Source organism: Hylobates moloch, unplaced genomic scaffold (genome assembly GCF_009828535.3).
Source record: "Hylobates moloch isolate HMO894 unplaced genomic scaffold, HMol_V3 SCAFFOLD_3, whole genome shotgun sequence".
In the NCBI taxonomy this organism is placed as follows: Eukaryota; Metazoa; Chordata; class Mammalia; order Primates; family Hylobatidae; genus Hylobates; species Hylobates moloch.
In genome coordinates, this window is record NW_026652278.1 from 173,365,478 (window position 1) to 173,381,277 (window position 15,800).

Sequence of the window (15,800 nt, forward strand, 5' to 3'; positions counted from 1 at the left end):
TGAGCCACCGTGTCCGGCCTAAATGTGATGACTTTTAGACCTCTGATAATGGTTTGCTGGTGGTAGTACAGGGCAGATAATGCATATGCCAGTATCTTCAGTGAGGAATTGCTGCAAAGCATAGGTGAGTTCACTGGTGGAATACAGTGTGGATTGGTAGTTTGGGCTCTAGTGCAGATGTGTTGCCAATTTTAGGCTTAGAGATCTAACAAAAGTAGTTAGATTCACACAAACATTAATTCCTGCCCTCATACCATACGGCTGATGCCGAAGAAAGACAAGAAGCATACGTGGTCAACATGGAAGTTTAATTTGGACCTTACTCATTCAATAGAAGATGGAACTTTTGATTCTGGAAATTTTGAACAGTTTCTAAAAGGTTAAAATCAATGGAAAAACTGAAAATCTCACAGACGTTGTTAACAGTGAATGCTTCAAAAATAAAATCACAGTTGTTTCTGAGAAACAGTTTTCTAAAAGGTCCTTAAAATGCCTCACCAAGAAATACCTTAGGGAGAACAATCTTAGTGATTGGCCTTGAGTGGCTGCACCCTGCAAAGAGCCTCACGGACCCCACTGTGTCCCAGCCAGTCACAGTGAAGATGGGTAAGTCTGAGGAGCAGGTAAAGCTTCCTTCCCAGGGCTTTGCTTACCAATACAACAAATCGAGCATACGCGAGAAAGAAACATCTAGAAATCGACTTTCAGTTTATTGGTGAATAAAAACATTGTACTCTTTAAAAAATTAATTCCTGAAATTAATCTTCCTTAGAAGCCTCACCTTTCTTGAGTCTCAAATTTCTTCCCTGTTCCAAAAAGAAGGTGGACAATATGACCTCTGTGGTTCCCTTTAGTGCTAGCTTGCTGAGGATATGAATTCTCTTCTGGAAGTAACCAAAAAATAAAAATATAAATTAAAATAGTGCATATACACTAAGTAAACACATTGTCTTCAGATTTGCTGAAATGGAAGTGTTCTGGGAATAAACCAACATGCTTCAGGATGTGTGTAGTAAGTAAACGATTTGGCTACTGAGACAAATGACCTTTCCCTTAAGATTTCAAGAAGCTAGTTATTTTAGACCCTTAAAAGTTGAAAGTACTACGTTAAAACTAAAAATACATGTTACTGTGGAAATCAAAGGTGGACTTGGCATGTAAGTAGTCGTCCAATCTTAATACTTTTAATAGACCTTCTTGATAGAGATACCCTTGGCTATCTGCCCTGGCTGAGAGAGCCACACGCCAAGCTTATCCTACTGGGTGGCTAAATGCAATCCTATGGGAAATAAAGTGGTCACAAAGTCCTTCTGCTTGTGGCTTGTCTAAACGTCCTCCCTACAGTTTAATGTACAGTATGTGGTCATCCTGGCTAGTAAGCCTAACCTGCCCAGATGGAAACAACCCAGCATGGATTAGAAATTAGAAAGCGTGACTGCAAGCCCCTGGGCCAATAGGCCAAAGGAGTGGTTTACTTTGACATTCTGAGAGCCCAGACTCCTCTCACAAGGTACATTGTAAGTTCCTGGACTCCTAAACCTCTCTGAAATCCATTTGGTTCATCAAGAACTAACTGGGCAGTTATGAAAAAGGTTACATAGTAAGAAGTGGAAAAGGCATGCTGTGACTCATACCAAATAGGCTGTGATTTTCCTAGTAAGTAACATTGCTCCTTGCACACTAAATTATCCCATATTAATCTCTATGTCAATTTTTTCATTGCTAAAGTCGCACAGGCAAATTCTGAAATGGCCGAATCTCCAGGAACAGAGAGGAGATCCCTGGTTGCCTGTGGCTGGGGCAGGGGATTGACTGTAAAGGCTGGGGGAGGTGTTCTGGTTCTTGAGTTTGAAAGTGGTACATGTATCAAATCCATGCAACCGTGTTCCTAAAACGGGTGAATTTTATTGTATGTAAATTATACCTCCATACACCTAAGTTCAATTTTTTTAAATCATATGTCAAAAAACACAAACCAGATAATCATATTTGATCCAATTCTCTGGGTATTTTAAATACCCCACATGCATACAAAAACCCTGGCTAGAATCAGTATCTCAGCTGCTGACATAAGTATTAGACCAGAAGGACACGAGACAAATGACACCTAACATTTGCAACCAGTGCTGCCATGAAGTCTCACTTAGATAAAACAATATTTTACCATCCACTACATGGAATATGTTCAGCAGTGGGTAATATAAGAAATTAGGCCAGAACACTAGATCAGAGTTATCTGGGACTCTAATGTGGAGTTAGCCTAGTCTCTAAAACTCTTAACATTTATTACCCTAAAATTCTGTCACAAGTTTCAGGATGCATTAATAAAATGCTTGTTTATTTCTTTAGGCACTTTGATGAATGCCTCAATAGCATTTTCTTAATTTTATTATGATCAATCACTAATAATTTTTTCTATGTATAATACTTCAAAACTTTTCAGTCTGCCTCAGTAGATTTTCCCCCAGGCTTTTCCATGCCAGCACTGCTAAACTTACAAATCTGAACTTACTGACCAGCTAAATGTATTAACAGGTCTCAGCGTTCATGTGATATAACATGCTCTAAAAGAATTAGCCTAAGATTGTAGCATTTCATTCCTTACACTGAAAAGACAAATTTTATTGCTAAAATCAAATATCTAAAATTATTTTCCTAGATAATATCTAAAATGCTTTTCCTACACTAAGAAATACATTTTACACCTTAACCCAGTACAGACACACATACACACACACACACACACACACACACACACACACACACACACACACACAGAGAGAGAGAGAAAAAGGTTTCATGAAAAAAATAACCCTTACTATATGAGGTGCACTCGACATTCTGCTCTATTTTGCTTTTTTCTTAAACGCTGGCAATGACACATTAAATTGATTTTATGACCTACTAATGGATTCCATCCCACTATTCAAAGAGCACTGTTTCAGGCCTTTGCATATGTTAGTGTCTCTGCTTGGAGTATCGTTTACTTCTTCTTCTCCTGGCCAACTCTTAACTGTCTGTCAAGATCCAGTTTAGAGTGTCTATCCGTCTCCTGCTCCCTGGATTAGTACCACTCTGTGTTCCCACAGCACATCTTGTATACCTGACACTCTACGTCAATCTCTTCACCGGTTTGTTGCCTCCTCTCGACTGTGAGACTCTAGAGGACAGTGATGGAGTTGCTCATCCATGTGGCCCCCTCTGCCTAGGAGACAGTGTCTAACATAGAGCCGACCTTCAGTGAATATCAGCTTAATGAGTAATTCATCTATTCCAGTTTTCATCTGGGTAGATTGAGATGTCCAAGATTACAAAGTTTGGCTATCTCCTGAGGGAACTCTTACACATTTCAGTAGTGGAGCCACCCAGAGGTGTCTAACTTTAGGCCAGAGCACTTCTCTCCTTGGTTTACAGCAGCAATTTTCAAATTTCTTAATCTAAGAATTCTTTTACACTCTTAAAATTAATCAGGACCCCAATCAGCATTGATTTATGTAGGAGATAATTATTTATATGTAATTATTTACTGAGAAATCCAGAGCACATACATTCATTCTAACTATCAATGTTTACCAATATAAAAACTGAGAAATATTTAAAACATAAAGAGTACACAGCACACTTTTCAGTAGCCATCAGAGCAATGGTGTTATCACGCGTCATTTCTGCACACTCCACTCCATGCTCATCAGAACGAGAGTGCAAATAACATCTTAGTATTACAAAATAGTTTTGACCCCACAGGCCCCTGAAAAGGTCTCAAGGACTCCAAAAAGTCCTCAGACCATACTTTGAGAACCACTAGTTCAGAGCATTTAAGCTATAGACACTGCTGCTTAAGAGGGTTCAATAAAAAACACCTCTGCTTTTATCACCTGGGTCTGGAACTGAGAGAGAAGGATTATGTGGGTCAGCTTTATTATTGACAGAGCTCTTGGATAATATGGCATGACTGCATGGTAATAATGATCTTCTGAATATTGTCCCCCAAATTTATCACCTAGTCACGGTGCTAAAAACTGCAGCTCTCCCCCTAGAGGCAGGCTCCTGTAAAACTTTTGAGCCAGAAGGGCAGTCCAGAACGCAAGCACCCTGTGGGCAGTGGCTCCCAGTGCAGAGAAAGGGGCTGGGCTTTGCCGTCCCACAGCGCAAATCAGAAATGTCACTCTTCCACTCCTGGGAGGAGAAAATAAGAAGCCAAGAATATTATGCTAGTGGGGCTCCCTCAACAAGGAAGAGAATATCAGGAATGGATAATAAGAGCTAGGCACGATGGCTCACGCCTGTAATCCCAGCACTTTGGGAGGCTGAGGTAGGGGGATCACTTGAGGTCAGGAGTTTGAGACCAGCCTGGCCAACATGGTGAAACCCCATCTCTACTACAAGTACAAAAATTAGCAGGGCATGGTGGCGGGCGCCTGTAGTCCCAGCTACTCAAGAGGTTGTAGCAGGAGAATTGCTTGAGCCTGGGAGGCAGAGGTTGCAGTGAGCCGGGATCACACCACTGCACTCCAGCCCTGGGTGACAGAGCGAGACTCTACGTCAAAAAAAAAAAAAAGAATGGATAATCAGTATTACCCCATATGGCACTTAGCAGCAAATTTGTTGTGTTACCTAAAATTACATATTTTAGCAGAGTATCAATTTTATGAAATTTTCCTATCTCTAAAAAAACCTGCATAATTTGTGAACCTCTTTGTAAGAGTGAATACATGATACATTGAGGTATTATTTACACTCAGCAATTGGTATCACATTTTAATACGGTAACATTCCCATATGTTAATGTCTGCTTGGACCACTCTTCACCCCTTCTTCTCCTGGTTCACTCTTGCCTTCACCTGCAAGTGCTATGCTAACATGTTAAATAATTTTCTAAAAAATCTCAGATACTTTGTCATCTATATTAGGAATAATGTGTCTTCTTAAAGTAACTCCAGGTTGAAGAACTTCTACTTACAGGCATCTATTCAACAAAGACAAATCCTGGAATTGGGATGGAAATGATGGCTCATGTCTTAGCAAACTACCGGTACATCTACTAGAACCGGGTACTTCTTTAACCAATATGAGCACAGCAAAGGTCAGAACTAGGTTGTTTTTCATAGTCGAGAGCACATTCTCCCAAGTTTTCTGTTCCTCAAATACTACATACAAGATTAAGCAGCATTACATGTAAACAATATCCCTTGAGCATATACATTCATGACATAAAGAGACACTAAATTAAAGTGTCTGATGAGTATTGTCAAGTCTTTCTTGCCAAATAGAATGATTTTGTTGAATAGATACTCTTGGCCTAGAAATGTGCTAAACTATTCCTGAGTTTTCCCAGCTGTCTCACACTTAACAGTGTTTCAGGTAGCAAGACTTACGTAATTTCCGTCCCAATAAATACATCTTAAAAGGAAGGGATGTCAGTGACATTAAATGACAGTGCAGCTTGGATGTCAATGCCACCGGAAAGAGGAGAGATGGGAAAATAAAGTGTTATCACTGAGCAAGGTTTCAAAAAGTAAAATTTCCCATGTACTTTGGACAAACATAAATCTTTAGGCAATCAGAAAGAACTTAAGACATTCTGATCCAAAGGCCATAGTCCAAATCTTTTTATAGATTCCTCGGAAAAATAACTTAGGATAGATAAAAGTTGTCAGTGTTTTTTGTAAAAAATAAAGTTACAGTGATTTTTAAATGAAGCAATGAGATGAAAATAAAAGACTAAAACTCTTTAGAATCATGATTTATGAGTAAACCAAGGCAAAGCTTCATTTCAATTTGGAATAAAAATGATTATGAAGCTAAAATTCAAGAAATTGAACTCCAGGTTTCATATTACTTTTTAACATTTTCCTTTGCCAAAAAAATAAAGGTCCTTTTTTCCCTCTTCCCTTTCCTTTCCCCTTTTGAGGGGCGATCTTTATGAAATGAAATGTCCTCTAAAGCTCACATCCATTCTTTCCCGTCTTTTAACACAAAGAGTTTTACCAAATGTGGCTCACTCAGTTATTTTCTTCTGCCCAATCCCAATACCTGGGTGTGTTTGCTTAGATTTCAGGCTACTGCTAAATTTTTCAATTTCTTTCAGTGCTCCCACCCACTGGAAATAGAAGTTTCTTAGCAGCAACAATATTAATTAAATGAAGCAAAGCCCCACTGTTTACTAACTGCATATATAATTTCCTACCCAAGTACAAATTTCAGAGTTAAGTGTCTTCACCAAATAAACTGAGAAACCCTAGACAGTGGGAAGACACAAATGTTGCCTCATGTTGCCAAAGAAAATAAGAAAGACCTGACAAACTACTGGCTAAGCATTAGACAGACACATAGATAGAATCAATGTGCTTTTTCTCATGCAAAGAAAAAAATTAGATGCAAACTTTACATTTAAAACTTCATTGTTCCCCTTTAATCTGGCCACCATCCGAGTGGTGATCTGGATGTTAGAGAAGAGATGAATGGGAGACATTGGCAGGGATTGAAGCTTGGGGATGAATGTGGAAATGTAGAATGGATGTTTCTTTTTTTTGGCTTTGAGTTGACTGTTGTTTCTGTCTGTTTTTTAGAACTGATCCGAGAGGACAGGGAAGTCAGTGTGGGCGGCTCTAAGGAGCCTCCCTCTCTACAGCTGCGGCTCAGAGGATTACGGCGCTTCATCCACAAGGCAACATTGCACAAGTAGCTTTTGAACAAAAGTCATGGATACTATTAATGATATGGTAATCCTTAATCGAGCTACCTCCCAGTAGTGATTATACTGACATGGGAAGAATATCTAAGTCGTGGAGGCAGCCCACAACAACACTGTGTCATTGTTCACCCCAGGCTCGACCAGGACTAACTTTTACCAGCATCTCTAACGTCACCTTTCCCTCGATGCCTCCCCACAACCCCTGGCCCCAGCTCCCACACCCACCCCATCATGGCAAAAAAGTAGCAAAGAAAACCCCGCTCCTAAATCTTTTTTTAGATTTGTTTTTGCAAGTTCCCACACACATTTAGTGTCGTCTCAAAATTCACGCTGTCAACTGTCTCTAGGAATCATTTCCATCTGAGAACAAGACCACACAAAGGTTAGTTCGGTGGGTCTCAGTGAAGATGTTTTAATTGTCTGACAATAGATTCTTCCATCATTTGACTTGCAAATACTGTCCTCTTGCTCTCAGATAACATGTTCAGAATTAGACCATTTGTCAATAAATTTCCCAAAACTCCTTCATTATGATACTGAGATACAAGTGGTTTGCCATTTGACAAGACTCAATTACAATCCAGCAGGGAAAATCTTATGGCTCACTACACTGTTGGACTCCCCGAAAGGCCAAACTTAATTTACTCATAGATGAGTCCCCCTTAACATAAGGAAAGTGACCTTCATAAAGACAGAATATATCTATGATTTTTATGTAATTATATGGGTGGGATAAACATGTTCAAATGACTTGTGGTAAATGTACTAATGAAGCTAGAGAAACTATACCCTAACTACCACCCTGACCTAATTATTCTTTTTCCATAGCTCATTAATATTTTTAAACGATGCCATTTCTCTGCCATTCAAAACAAATCTAAACAAAACCAATAACTAATATAATTTTATGGACAATCTCCCATATTCATGAGACCACATAGATGATTTTTCTAAACCCCATAATAAGCCGTGTCAACACACAGTAAAATTGGGATGTGAAAAAAGTCTGCTTTTTCTAACAAGCATCTCTGGAGGAGATCATTGTTCTAAATCAGCTTTTCATTATTCTTTGCTAAAAAAAAAAAAAAAAAACTCTTGGAAAATACACATATTTTTAGCAGAACTGCCATCTTTAACGAATGTGAGATGTATACATTTGATCCAATATATGACTATAAAGAACAAATAAAAAACTGTATACATATAACATTATTAGAGCCACAGCCATACATAGGTTCATACTGAGCACTGTGATAATTTATAAAATATTTTAGAGCCACAAAACTAATGTACTGACTTCTATGTTAAAATTAATAATTAATTGGTTTTTGTTTGAAGGCTGGATTTGGGCAAAATGATAAGGGCAGAAACTTTCCCTCTTCATTTTATATACACTTTATATTTGGATATTTACGATAACCCTTTATTGCTTTTCTAACTTAAAAGATAATAAGAGTAAGTGACAAAAACACATGAAGTGCTTGAAACGTCTGAGTATCTTATCGTCTCTAAGTGGTTTTGTTTTCTGAATTTATTCATATGAAAGTCCCACTGTGGCAACTTCACAGTCCCAGCAAAGTACAGAGTAAAAGTTTTGAGATTCTGGTTTATGTAAAAATTGGCTACACAAATCAATACATCATGTCAAATAAAAGCATAGAAGCTTTAACCCCATCTCATTTATCTACATACATCTTCCACTGCTGAGGTGAAGCACAGCTGATCATCACCTCACCTAAAAATTATTAAGCATAATTTTCTCTTTTTTCTTTTTGACGGAGTCTCGCTCTGTCGCCCAGGCTGGAGTGCGGTGGCGCGATCTCAGCTCACTGCAAGCTCCGCCTCCCGGGTTCACTCCGTTCTCCTGCCCTCAGCCTCCTGAGTAGCTGGAACCACAGGTGCCCGCCACCAGGCCCAGCTGATTTTTTGTATTTTTACCACAATTTTCATTACCTGGAACGTATAATGAGAAAAGTATTGGCCTTAGAGCCAAGCAAGCTAGGCCTCGCCATAGAAATGTTTTGTTCTTGCCAAGTGCAGTGGCTCACAACTGTAATCCCAGCACTTTCGGAGGCCGAGGCAGGCAAATCACCTGAGGTCAGCAGTTTGAGACCAGCCTGGCTAATACAAAAATTAACCAAGCGTGGTGGTGCGCACCTGTAGTCCCAGCTACTCGGGAGGCTGAGGCAGGAGAATCACTTGAACCCAGGAGGCAGAGGTTGCAGTGAGCCGAGATCACACCACTGCACTCCAGCCTGGGGAACAGCGTGAGACTCTGTCTCAAAAAAAATAAAATAAAATAAAGAAATATTTCGTTCTGGATTCAATGTCTGTAGTTCAAAGATACACATCTATTTGTTTAAAGAAACCTAAAATTCATATTTAATCTGGATGAGCTATTTTATTATAATATTCTGGCTTTGGTGGATAACTGTCTAGCCTCCTGCAAACATTGGGCAAAATGATTCATAATCGACTTTCTTCAATTTATTAAACTCGTGAGGAAAATTCAAGTTTTCCATCACATTGTATAGATAAACTAAAGCACAGAGACCTTAGGAACTGATTTACTTGGGACAAAAGACTGAATCAATTTCTTTCTTCCATCATGCTGCCTACTCTAATTTAAAAGATTTGCTGTCTAATTCAGGGCTGTCCCATAGGAATACACTGCAAACTACATTCATAATTTTAAATTTGCTAATAGCACACTAAAAAAGATGCTTTTAAGTGCAATTAATTTTAATCATATATTTTATGTGGCCCAGTATATCTAAAATATAATCATTTCAATATGTAATCAATATAAAAATCATTGAGAGGTTTTAATATTCTTTTTTTAATACTAAGTCTAAATTGAATTCAGACTTAAAAAAATAATAAGTAACCAGAAAACATGAGTGAGTTTCCTGTAAAAGCTAAACCTTGCATTGCAAGCCACATTTCAAGTGTAACCTTACTTGTTGGCACAGTAATGGTTAGCAGAGGCACAATTGCTTGTCCTGACTGTCCAGAAGGCAAGGTGGTATGGAGTATGTGGGCTCTGGGCAGGTGCAGTCTGGGTTTGCACCCTGGCTCCGCCACTGCTAACTGGAGGACAATGGGCAAGTTACTTTCTGTGTCCCAGCTTTCTCATATGTGAAGCAGGGCTGTTGTAAGAATGAAATGAGTTAGTATTTAGTGCCTGACAAGTAGTAGGCATTAAATGTTAGCTATTGGTACTGCTATTGTCAGAGAATGCACAAGAGTACACAAGAGCTAATTATTATTTGTACCCTCCCCCCAGCGAAATTTGTAAGAAACTAGACATGCTAGGTCTATAACAGGGTTTGTCATGTGTTAAATTGTGTCCCCAAATGATAGGTCAAAGTCCTTATCCACAGCACCTCAGAATATGCCTTCATTTGAAAATAGGGTAGTTGGAGAGGTTACTAGTTAAGACAAGGTCATACTGAGTAAGTTGAGCCCTCATTTTGAGGAGACTGGTGTCTTTATAAGAGCAAGGAAACTTGGACACAGAGACAGAGACACGCAGTGTGCCACATGACAGCTGAGGCAAAGATGAGAATGGAACAGCCGCAGAACAAGGCTCACAGGGATTACCAGTCACCCTGAGAAGCAAGGAAAGGGGAGGGAAGGATTCTCCCGAGTCTCAGAGGGAGTGTGCCCCAGCTCACACCTTGATTTTGAACTTCCAGCCTCTGGAACTGTGAGAGAATACATTCCTGTCATTTTAAGCCACCCAGTTTGTGGTGCTTCATGATGGCAGCCCTAGGAAAGTAATACAGACTTCTTCACCCAAAAGGAAGCACTCTGTCTCACCAACAGCCAAGGTCCTGCATGACTGACGACCTGGAGATTGCAGACCTCCAAGGAATTAAAGTAGGCTCTACAAAGTCTGGGCAGCGCCATCTTCCAAAGGCTGCTTCTCAAGTCCACACACACACTTTGGAAGGAGAATCCTGCTCTTGGACGTGGTATTCTTGGTGGGACAGCTGCCTATAAAATGAATGAGGAAGTCACAAACCCAGCGAAATAATTCCATTGGTTTCTTGGTGATTAAACTAGTGTGAGCATGTCACAAAGTCTACCATTTGTTCTTAATGGACTTTGTCATTTTTTGCCACAGTTTTTTCAAACATCTTATTATGGTCAAAACATTAATTTTCATTCAGTTTTTTATTTGTTTCTTTGTTTTAGAGACAGGGTCTCACTTGGTCACTCTGGTTGGAGTGCAGTAGCACAGTCATAGCTCACTGCAGCCTCAAACTGCTGGGCTCAAGTGATCCTCCTGCCTCAGCCTCCTGAGTTTAATTCAGATTTTTAAAAAGTGTTAGTATTTATGTGTATCCTTAAAAACTGGGGCACTAAAGGTAGGACTTACACAGAAGTAAAATAAAAATAGTCTAAAGTGATATGGATTTTTATATTGTTAATACTCCTGGAACTGTTAACCATTCTATATACTGTTTTCTATAGTTCTTCATTCTCCTCAATTTGACACTTATGTTTCTTTTCCATTTCCATTTATATATATATATATGAAATGAAGTTCTCAATCATATATGCAGATTTTGTGACAAAATTACAAAAAAAATCTCTAAAAGAAACATTTATTTTCACAATTCAGGAATGCTTGACTGTAAACACAAGTACTCATAAATGTTTATTGTGTTGATTTTAATTTGATGATTATAAAATAGACTCTAAAAATGAATTTATTACTCTAATGTTATGGCTTGTTAATTCTTCTTATTTACCAGGGAAACACATGCTTCTGTTACAGCATCTTCTTAAGTCATACTAAGTGGCTGCCTCAAATCTTCATTAATATTTATAAGAATATAAACTACTTCAAGCAGAACTTTTCACTTAGAGAGAACCTTGGAGATCTTTTGAGCTAAACTTTTCATTTTACAGATGAGAAAACCAGAGCAAGGGGATATTAAAGATTTGACGAAAGGCATGTCATTATTAAATGAAAAGCCAAGCTGTAACTCTTGTCATCCAAGTCTCCTAACACCCAGTGTAGGGGCCTTTACACCACACCACCAGGCAATAAATTCCAGCCTTCTATCTGGCAGATACGATGGACAGTTAGCAATCCATCAGTGAACTCAAGCAGAATTGAGGGAAATGGTATTTACCATTAAATTAAATAACGCATGTCAAGCTCTTAGCAGGACATGGGGCACATAATAAACGCTTGTTAAAGAGAACAGTTATTTTTGTTGTTGTATAATTCAGAAATGCAATGTGAAATAGTGGAAACGCTTGTAGATTTTCAAATCAGATGGACCTAGGTTTAGCTGGCAGTGTACTCTCACTGACTTATGTAACCTGAGCAACTCACTTAATCTTTCTATGTATCTGTTTTCTCACAGGCAAAAAAGGAATAATAATGAGATTGGGTATGTAAAATATCGATAAGTAGAGGCATTTGTTAATGTTAACAGTGAAATTATAATCTGTCATTTTATATGTTGAGTCAATAATATAAAGAATTCAAAGAGATGTGACCTGTCATTAACATTGATCTACCTGAAATTGAGGGGAATAGGCCAGGCTCATGCCAGCTCTATGGTTAGTGCCCCCACCTCTCTCTTTCCACCCTGCCCCTTTGCTTTGGCACTGACACTTGGGCCTCAGTGCCTCTACTCTGCTGCCTTCTGGAAGTTCAGGAAACTCCCTTCATAACAACTTGCTCGTACTTCTCTTTCCCTACAGGCCCCATACTTAAACAAACAAACAGGCCAGGCGCGGTGGCTCATGCCTGTAATCCCAGCACTTTAGGAGGCCAAGGTGGACAGATCACCTGAGGTCAGGAGTTCAAGACCAGACTGGGCAACATGGTGAAACTCCGTCTCTACTAAAAATACAAAAAACTTAGCTGGGCGTCGTGGCGCATGCCTGTAATCCCAGCTACTCGGGAGGCTGAGGCAGGAGAATCGCTTGAACCTGGGAGGCAGAGGTTGCAGTGAGCCGAGATCGTGCCACTGCACTCCAGCCTGGGCGACGGAGCAAGACTCTGTCTCAAAAAACAAACAAACAAAACCAAAGAAACAACCCCTGCCCCCCACTTCATTTCATTCTCTCAGGCACCTGATCTTCACCTCCTAAAATAAAGGCTAATACTTAGCTGAATAACTTACTCAACTAAGTTAGCATGCCCATGTTCTGTGGAATGCTAGCCTCTAAGATGCTCCATCAAAGAGGGTCAAATAAGCTTGGGAAATGCTATGGAATAATTGCACGGTAGGAGATGCCCACCTTTAGGTAAGGCCTACTGGTACCTCCTCAGCACTCCTGGTTCTCTTTCACTTCAAGGGCTTCCTACTGCCAGCACCTGCGACTCTGTCTGAGGGCATTCTCTGACTTGTAGCATGCTTTCATCATGCCCTTCAAGCCAAACCAGGTTGGTAACTTCCACCCTGCTATCAAGAACTAACAGAAAACATGGGTGGGTTTCATGGCTAAAGAGATAATCATGAGATCTGGAGGATGGTCCAGGAGGCATATGGGATGAAGATAATTATATTCTGAAACTGCCCCAGAAAAAAAAAAGGTATCTTTAGGAAGAAGCAGCCCATCTTTCAATAGCTTCAGCCCAAATCATCAGATGCCTGGGACTGCAACATGCCTTAAAGTACTTGAGGAATAAAATGGTCAATACTGATCAGAATTTTAAATACTTAAGCCTTGAACTACCCTATAAAATCCACGAAAAGATTTTAGAAAAGAGTAAAAACTTGGGTTTCCTGATAGAGAAATACAGATTGAGAATATTTCAGAAGGCATTCTTGCTCCGCCTTTAACACAACCATTGGCAATAGGTGTGTACTCTACTGTCCAGGCAGAATCCTCTGGGAAGAAAGCAGAAAGACGTCTTGTAAATGGGAGTCCCTTGGGAGGCGAGTGAGGGGGTAAAAGTCAGTTTGTGTGTGGGAGTGTTTAGTGCAACTGGGAACTAAACACCAGTCATCTCCAGGACTTGACTTTTGCCACTTACTGCAATTTTCTTCCCAACTCTGCAAACACAGTTTACATGCCTCGTTTATCACCTCAGTCACACATTACCCTCCCACGTCCACTATTCAGGTTCTGAGACATTAAATAGTTTCAAATGCATTGCCATAGTTGATCATTTAAAAATTCTATCGTTTTGTTAACAATGTTTTTTCAAAAATCCTTTGTCACTTATAAAATATTAATAAGTGAGATACCAGGCCATAAAGAGAAAATGTAAATAATCCTAGTACTTTTGGGGTACATTCTCTGTACTAAAAGCAAGAATAAAAAATTTACCAAGAAATGAGAAAATGTGGAAAAGGAGTGCTAAGAATCCAACACGGCCATGAATTGGGGGTCTCTGACATTTCCATCTTCATCAAGGGGATTCTGTCAAGTAGTAAGTCAAACTCTTCATCAGTAATCTCCACACCAAACCTGAAACAAATAGCAGTTAGCATCAGTCACCCCCCAAGTTCACATTTGGGTCACCCATACCCACAATACCCTAAGCATATGGCTGCCATTAAAGCTTTGTGACTGCTGCAGTCCTCAAGATCAAGAGCACCACGTGAATATCAGAGGTTAATCAGGGTTTTGATCGCTTCAGCTTTCTCAGAGAAAGAGATTCTACCACAGAATCCCTGCATTGGTGGAGCACAGAAATAGAAACACCGGCATGTTGAATTGTGTGTGATTGTCCTCTGTAAAAAGTTATTCATTACACTAAAACACTGGTATTGCTTAAACAAGTTAACTCTGAAAAGCCTTTCAATTGGGCTGCTTAGCATGAAAGAAAAGGTAGAGAAAAAAAATGCCTTTCGAAAAACAGCTTCCTAATACTCTTGCAAAGCATTTCATAATGGCTTTAAAGACATTTTGCATACAAATATTTTAAAAGTGGCAGTGTTTATTCATCAGCAAGAAAGTGTTTTCATCTCTCAAGAACAATCAAAACATAATCCGTGAATCACTGGCATAAATAAGAATGACTTAAGCAATAATAATGAACAAGGCATTCATTCATCATTTTGCAAAGCTGATAAAACCCAGCTGACTTTTGGAAAAGAGGGGAATATATTTTCTTTTGACAACGCAATGACAGAATAACATCAAAAAGGCTCTTTTTCCATTTTCATTATTACTTCCTTAATAATTATAAAAAGGCAAAATATTTATATGATCTGCAGAGAAACCAGAGTATACTTTCTTAATAATTATAAAACAACATATATACATCATCAACAACAATGCAACAAACCAAAATGGCTTTTTTTCCTAAGCTGCAAATAAGTTATCACATATTTGTATTCGGAAATACTTGAATTTAAATAGCATCTCAGGGACTTTGCAGTTGGGTATCCTCTTTTTCATTTGTATAAAATTAGAAAAAAAAGGGTAATTTAATGTTATAGCTGCACAGTGTTTATCTTACTCCCTTTTATTCTCTTTATCATTTCTTCACAATGAAGTTACCTGGACTAATGGAGAACTCCTTGGTATTTTGCATCAGAAATGAAAATTAATTCTCAGGTTTTATTTGGATTTAAACTCTTAAACTCAGTACTTTAAAAGGAAACAAACATTTTGTATAGGCATATTGGGGAAAAAAAAAAGATTAAAAGTCAAGAAATCCGAATCTAGTTTATATCCACCATTCTACAGCTAGATAATCATGGAAAATCACTTAACTTTTACATTTCATTTATAAAAGTGGTCTCAATGGTCTGTGAGTGTTCTGTATCTTACTGAGGGGTTATGTGATAGTGAGATAATGATAACAAAAGTGCCTGGAAAAACATCACATAAATATTGTGTATTACTATTTTTGATGTAGAAATCAGGTTAAAAAAGCCCTCCCAAACATACTAGAAAAGACTGTTCAAACCTGACAGTAACACAAGCCCTTTTTCTCAAGAGCCCGTCTTGGTGAGTGGCATGTGGTTTAGTGGAGATAGCATGGGCTTCGGGTTAACTGGACCAACGTTTGAATCCCAGCTCTGTCATTTAGTAGCTATGTGTGGCCTTGGGCAATTTCCTTAATTCCCTGAGCCTCAGTTTTCATTTGTATAACAAGAAAGGCTATTTTGAAAATTGA

General features: G+C 38.9%; 1 long non-coding RNA gene across 1 annotated transcript; it reads right to left on the reverse strand.

Annotated features, from left to right (window-relative positions):
- Positions 1–804: 804 nt before the first annotated feature.
- Positions 805–14,143, reverse strand: LOC131383149 (uncharacterized). The gene is made up of 3 exons (XR_009212976.1): positions 14,000–14,143; positions 10,517–10,693; positions 805–884 (listed from the first exon to the last, which is right to left on the reverse strand). It is a non-coding gene; the product is annotated as an uncharacterized LOC131383149 (long non-coding RNA).
- Between the last annotated feature and the right edge of the window lie 1,657 nt (positions 14,144–15,800).